Source organism: Atractosteus spatula, chromosome 10 (genome assembly GCF_055471065.1).
Source record: "Atractosteus spatula isolate fAtrSpa1 chromosome 10, fAtrSpa1.hap1, whole genome shotgun sequence".
NCBI classification, from domain to species: domain Eukaryota; kingdom Metazoa; phylum Chordata; class Actinopteri; order Semionotiformes; family Lepisosteidae; genus Atractosteus; species Atractosteus spatula.
This window is the reverse complement of record NC_142715.1, coordinates 27,621,135-27,627,134: the sequence shown is the minus strand read 5'-3', so window position 1 is coordinate 27,627,134 and position 6,000 is coordinate 27,621,135. Positions and strand designations below refer to the sequence as shown.

At 52.5% G+C, this 6,000-nt stretch overlaps 1 non-coding gene and 2 pseudogenes across 1 annotated transcript; 2 read left to right on the top strand and 1 right to left on the bottom strand.

The window, feature by feature from the left end:
• The first annotated feature begins 2,943 nt into the window (after positions 1 to 2,943).
• On the top strand, positions 2,944 to 3,082 carry LOC148827221 (U1 spliceosomal RNA; annotated as a pseudogene).
• Positions 3,083 to 5,154: 2,072 nt separating this feature from the next.
• LOC148827220 (5S ribosomal RNA) lies at positions 5,155 to 5,273 on the top strand (annotated as a pseudogene).
• Positions 5,274 to 5,680: 407 nt separating this feature from the next.
• LOC148827219 (U5 spliceosomal RNA) lies at positions 5,681 to 5,797 on the bottom strand. The gene has a single exon (XR_016093238.1). It is a non-coding gene; the product is annotated as a U5 spliceosomal RNA (small nuclear RNA).
• Positions 5,798 to 6,000: the final 203 nt, after the last annotated feature.

Sequence of the window (6,000 nt, the reverse complement as noted above, 5' to 3'; positions counted from 1 at the left end):
GTCTTCTTCTCAGATCATCAGGCTTTAGGGTGTAGAGTGGAACTCCAGGGCGGGACTGTCTTTGGCCCAGGCCTCTGGAAACTCAACACAAAGCTGCTAGAGAACGAGGGGGTAGTATCCCGCTACAAGGAGAAACTATCACAGTGGCTGTCCTTGCAGTGTCTGTACGGGTCAGTAGGAGAGTGGTGGGAGGAGGTGAAGGTGAGGACAAAGGCCTTTTTCATGGCTGAGGGAAGGAAGGCTGCTGCCAGACGGAGAGGAGTGCTAGCCAGGAAACAGAGGCAGCTGCAGCATCTCTACACGATGCTGCATAGTGGCTTCGATGTGCTCGAGGATATCACCCTTTTAAAAAAGGACATCCGGAGCATAGCCGAAGAAAGTAGTCGAGGAGTGCTGTTAAGAAGCAGAGTGCAGTTCTTAGAAGAAAATGAGAAGTGTACTCGCTTCTTTTTCAGGAAAGTGGTAGGCTCCAAGTCTGTCATGGAAAGTGTAGTTGATGAGGAGGGACGAGAGAGAACAGAGCCGAGTGCTATCCTCTCCTGCACCGAGGCCTTCTACTCAAGACTGTACAGCTCTACAGAGGTAAAGGATGAAGAAATTCTTTTTTTCACCGCAAAGCTAGAAAACGTTTTGAGTGAAGAAGATAGGGAAGTACTTGAGAGGGATTTGACAGTAGAAGAGCTGAGACAGGCTATGGAGAGCTTACAGAAGGGGAAAACTCCGGGTGCTGACGGGCTCCCTAAAGAATTTTATTGCACCTTTTGGGATCTGCTTCAGGATCCGCTACTGCTCCTATTCGAGGAAAGCTATAAGACAGAATTGCTGCCTGACTCCTTAAGAGAAGGCACTATCTCTCTCTTGTTTAAGAAAGGAGCAAAGAATGACATAAAGAACTGGAGACCCCTCAGCCTGTTAGGCGTGGACACTAAGATCCTGTCCAAAGCCCTTTTCCTGCGCCTACAAAATGTAGTGGCCTCACTGGTAGGGAAAGAACAGACTTGTGGGATAGCAGGACGCCTGATGAGCGACAACCTGGCCTTGTTGAGGGATGTCTGTCTGTACTCGGAGGATCGCTCCCTCCCTCTGTGCATTTTAGGTGTAGACCTAGAAAAGGCCTTTGACCGCCTAAACCGGCAGTACTTAACATCGGTACTTGAGCACATGAAGTTTGGCCCCATCATGAGAAAGTGGATTAACCTGCTGTACACAGGTAGCAACAGCAGAGTAATGGTTAATGGCAATAGATCACGCCCCTTTGAAGTCTGTTCAGGGGTGAGGCAGGGCTGCCCATTATCCCCCTTGTTATTCGTTTTGGCTATGGAGCCCTTAGCCTGTGCCTTGCGCCAGGATCAGGCCATTAATGGGATACAAGTGCCTGGAAGTGGGGGGGAGAGGTAAATACATCTCTATAAATGGACGACGTCACCCTGCTCCTCTCTGACAATGTCTCAATTAGCAGAGCTCTGCAGTGCTGTGATCGTTTCTCTTTGGCTTCCTCCGCAAAAATTAACAAATCTAAGAGTGAGATTTTTTATCAGAACTGGAGGGAGCCAAAAGAAGGGCATGATCTCAGGCTGCAAGAGAAGAGAATTAAGGTCCTGGGGGTGTATTTTGGAAAAGAGATGGGAACAGTAAATTGGCAGATCAAATTGCCAATCTTAAACAAAAAACTGATGCAATGGAAGGACCGAGACCTCACCATGACAGGGAAGGTGCTGGTCATAAAAGCCCAGCTCTTGCCTGCCTTGAATTTTCTGGCTTTTATCTTCCCAATCCCACACCGTGTTGCGGGGGTGCTGAGGAGATGTTTCATTTTCTATGGGGTGGGAAGCAGGAAAGACTCAGAAGGGAAATAATGTACAGGCCGCTACTCTCAGGGAGGAAGTCTGTCCCAGATATTGCCATGAAGCTGCTGTGCGTTTTCCTGGCCTTTGTGCTGAGAGGCTTTGCACCAGCACCTGAAGCGCATACCTGGACTTTTTTTGCCAGGCTGTGGGTAGGTAGGGAGGTGTTCAGAGTGTGGGGTGTCAGACCCAAGCTGGATGTCCCACTCTCTGACACATGCCCTGCAATTTATGGGACAGTTAAAAGTTTTCTATGATCTCACCCAATTGGCCATATTCCCCTCCGAGATGTCAGCGTCCAAAAACTGGAAGATTTCGTTACACCGCAGAAGAATAGGCAGACCCCTGTGGGCATTTTAACATCAGCCCAAACAAGGAAGGTGTGGAAACACACATCCTCTAAGTTTCTGTGCAATATTCACAGAGATTTAGCCTGGAGTGTCATCCACCAGTGCTTACCGGTACGAACTTTCTTGTACCGTAGGGGCCTCACCCCCAGCCCTCGCTGCGTTAGGGTGGGCTGCGGCGAGGAGGAGACTGTGACCCATCTCCTGTGGTCCTGCTTTTTTGCTAAGGCCTTCTGGGCACAGTTTGAAGATTGGTTGCAAGCTCTCTCGCTCCAATTTACCCTGACCGCTGCTTTCGTCATATACGGCATCTCTCCTGTCAAACTTCCTCCTGACGTGTTTGACAGGATCTGGGCCGTGGTGAACAGTGGGAAAGACGCCCTGTGGAGAGTGAGGAACATGGGGCTGTTCAAAGGCATCGAGGTCCCAGTCAAGGCAGCATGTAGCCTGGCCCTGTTCATCACCCGAGAGAACTATTACCTCAGAGATCTGTGGAGAGAAGGGAGGGAGGAAGCAGAAAATCTGTGGGAAATAGAGAGCATAGGTCAATATCTCAAGAAACTGTGAAAAACATTATCATGTTTAAGTAAAGTATGTGATTTGCACCAGAAAAAAAGAAAATTGTTGCTATGTAACTGGTACCGTGTCAATATGTAATGAGATGTGATCATATATACTGTTTTAAGTATGTATATTAATGTAAACCTTTCTAATTTGTGATGTCCAGAATTTTTTTATGAAAAAAAAATAAAGTTCTTAAAAAATCGGTTCACCCAGGGGGAGGCTCGGCCATTGCACTCCGGATGTGCTGACCCCTGCGAATTCCCCAAATGTGGGAATCTCGACTGCATAATTTCTGGTAGTGGGGGACTGCGTTCGCGCTCTCCCCTGATGTGCTTGGTCCAATATCGGATAAGGAAAAGTTACGACACCACGAGCTGCGATAGGATCCCAGTTCGAAAGGAGTCGATGCCACTGCTGGTTCCCGGTTTCTTTTAGTTAGAAGTCCGGAGAAGCATTACAAGCTGGTTCCACTACTCCTTCCGGACATTCATTCCCTTTTCAAAGTCAGTCGTTTTGCTATAGTCTGCATTATTTAGGCTGATTATCGAGGTTAGCCTTTATTTGGTCATGGGGGCCTCGGTACTGTATGCTAATTCTCAAGACAGTTTCACCCGTTTTCTGATTGCTAGGTTCTGTACCAGTGCAGACATGTCAAACAGTGAATGGCTGTACCACTATTGTATCCGTGCTCAATTTGGGTGGGCAAAACGAGAAAACGAGCGCGCCGTTTCCTACACATCTGCAGTCGCCAATGCGCATTCGCAGCGTGTCCCGGGACGCAATTCGGCCTCATTTGCATAACACCAGACCGGCAGATCGCTACGCAAGCTCGCGTCGTGCGCCTGCCACACACCGAACAAACACCGGAGCCTTTTCAGCAATTTCCAAAAAACGGGCCTGCTCGCCTGCCCACAAGGTTTGTCTCTTACCCGCTCTCCAGAGCCTGCTGCCTTCTGTGCTGTTCTCTCGGCACCGCTGCAGCGCACACAACTCCTGCAGCGCGGGGAGAAAGTTTCCACGCTCCGCCGCAGGGAAGGCTCGCTCCGTGCGCACACGTCCTTTCAATGCCAGTTCAACAAGTGCTCCGCATTAGCAGCGTCGGGGCTCCGGCGTGTCGCACCTCACCTCACCTCGCACAGCCCCCTCCTTGAATGTCTGGCGCTGGGCATGCCCCGCTCTCCTCCACCTTATCTTATCACGTGTGACCACCGACAATGGCCACAATGCCGGGGAATGGCACCTGTAAAGTGTTAATTGGGGCACAGGAACAGCCCGTCTCGTCTCGGGGGCCGGCTTCAAAGACAATACAACAAATACAGCGGGGCGGGGGAAGTAGACGACACGACACATGCAGATACATTCAGCTCCGGCGGGAACGAGTCATTTGTCGGCCTTTTCAAGTGCTGGGAGCCGAGTAATCCTTCACTTGTATCGTTTCTCCCCGGTGACTAGATCTCACCCTGCGACTCTCGACTGGGCTCACCCACGGCAGCCCAGCAGGTGTGAGCCTAGCCGGCACCCGGATGGGAGATTCCCCCCGGAAAAGCTCAGGTTGCTGCCGCTCCTGCAAGACGTGTGACTGGGACCAGTAGGGAGCGCTCACCCTGCGGTCTGTGTGGCTTTCTTATGCCCCAGCATCCTGATGGCGACACTCTGCTGCACAAACAGGCGCCGTCCTTCGGGGGAGGCGTAAAACCGAGGTCCCGACCCTCCTTGGCCATTAAGAAATCCCAGGGCGTCTCTCAAAATGAGACACCGCGGGTGTCACTCTGGTGTTAGTGTTCCCCTTTACCAATCAGTCGGGGTCTCCTCCTAATCCCCGTCTCATATGTAACAATCAATGACGAGGCCCCCCTGTCCCGCGATATTAAACTTGTCTCCTGGCCGCTGGCTGGCGCCGTGAGATTTAGCACTCGCGCAAGAGATCGGGGGCAGAGCGCGAACGCGGTCTCCCACCCCCCACAAAGTGTGCGCTCCAGGTTCCCTCTCAGGGCTCTGCAACACAGCGGAAAGGCAGCGAGAAGGAGCCTCTTGCTCTGACGCCGCAAGGCCACAAGAGGGCGGAGGCGCCGCGCGCCCGGCCGACGTGTTGGACTGGTGCGCTTTATGTGCTGAAATAAACACGCGACAGCCCAGAAATGTTTTGAGTGCTGTGCATTGGAGGTTTTTGTCTTGTGAAGACTTGCCTTGTGCTCCTCCGAGCAGTTTGTTTGTTCTCCTCCAGTGCGGGACAAGTCAACACAAGGGAGCACATTCGCCAAAATCCAGGTACACAATGCGATTTGGAAAGAAGCTCCTTTCCAAATAGCTGCACACGAACGATCCTTCAGTCCCGCTCGGGGGGCACGGAGCCCCAGCCACACACAGCTTCAAGTACCGAGTCAGGGGCCATGTCCTTTGCTTGCAGCCACACCACCCTGAATGTTCCCGATCTCGTCTGATCTTGGAAGCTAAGCAGGGTTGGGGCTGGTTAGTACTTGGATGGGAGACTGCCTGGGAATACCAGGTGCTGCAAGCTTTTGCTCCCTCGGCCAGCAGGGGTTGCCGTTGGTACCGTAGGTTTTGGGAGGAAAACCTGGAGGATGGAAAGGTGATCTATGGCCTCACAAACGAGCCAGTGTGGCCCGTTCAGCTCCGGGCTCATCGCCTGCGGCTCTTGGCTTGCGGGCGTGCCCAATCCGTGCTGCGGCGACGCGATGACTCGGAAAACAACCGGCCACACTGTACCGGATACGACGCACTCTGGGAAGCCGCTATGCAAATCGAGTTCCCAAGATCCGCGGCGGCCGGACACATCCCGCCCGCCAGTGAAAAGAGTGGGAATCAGAAGGCCGGAGATTCAGGACTCACGGGACAGATGGCCACAACCGCAGTAACAAGAGCGATTGCGAGCGATTGTTTTCTCTCTTTGACCAACCCAGCTGCGCCCCACCCGAAGGCAGGGAAGCACAAAAATTGCATGGAACTCATTCATGCTCCTCTCCACGGAAATCTTTAGTAAAAAGCGAAAGATTTGTACTAGATAAAAAGAAACCAGAGTACGTGGCCGCCCAGCTGCAGGAGCCCAGGCCGCCTCCAAAGCCTCTGCCCTACCGGTCGTGGTTGGCAATGCACCTGGCCTCACAAACGAGCCGGTGTGGCCCGTTCAGCTCCGGGCTCATCGCCTGCGGCTCTCGGCTTGCGGGCGTGCCCAATCCGTGCTGCGGCGACGCGATGACTCGGAAAACAACCGGCCACACTGTACC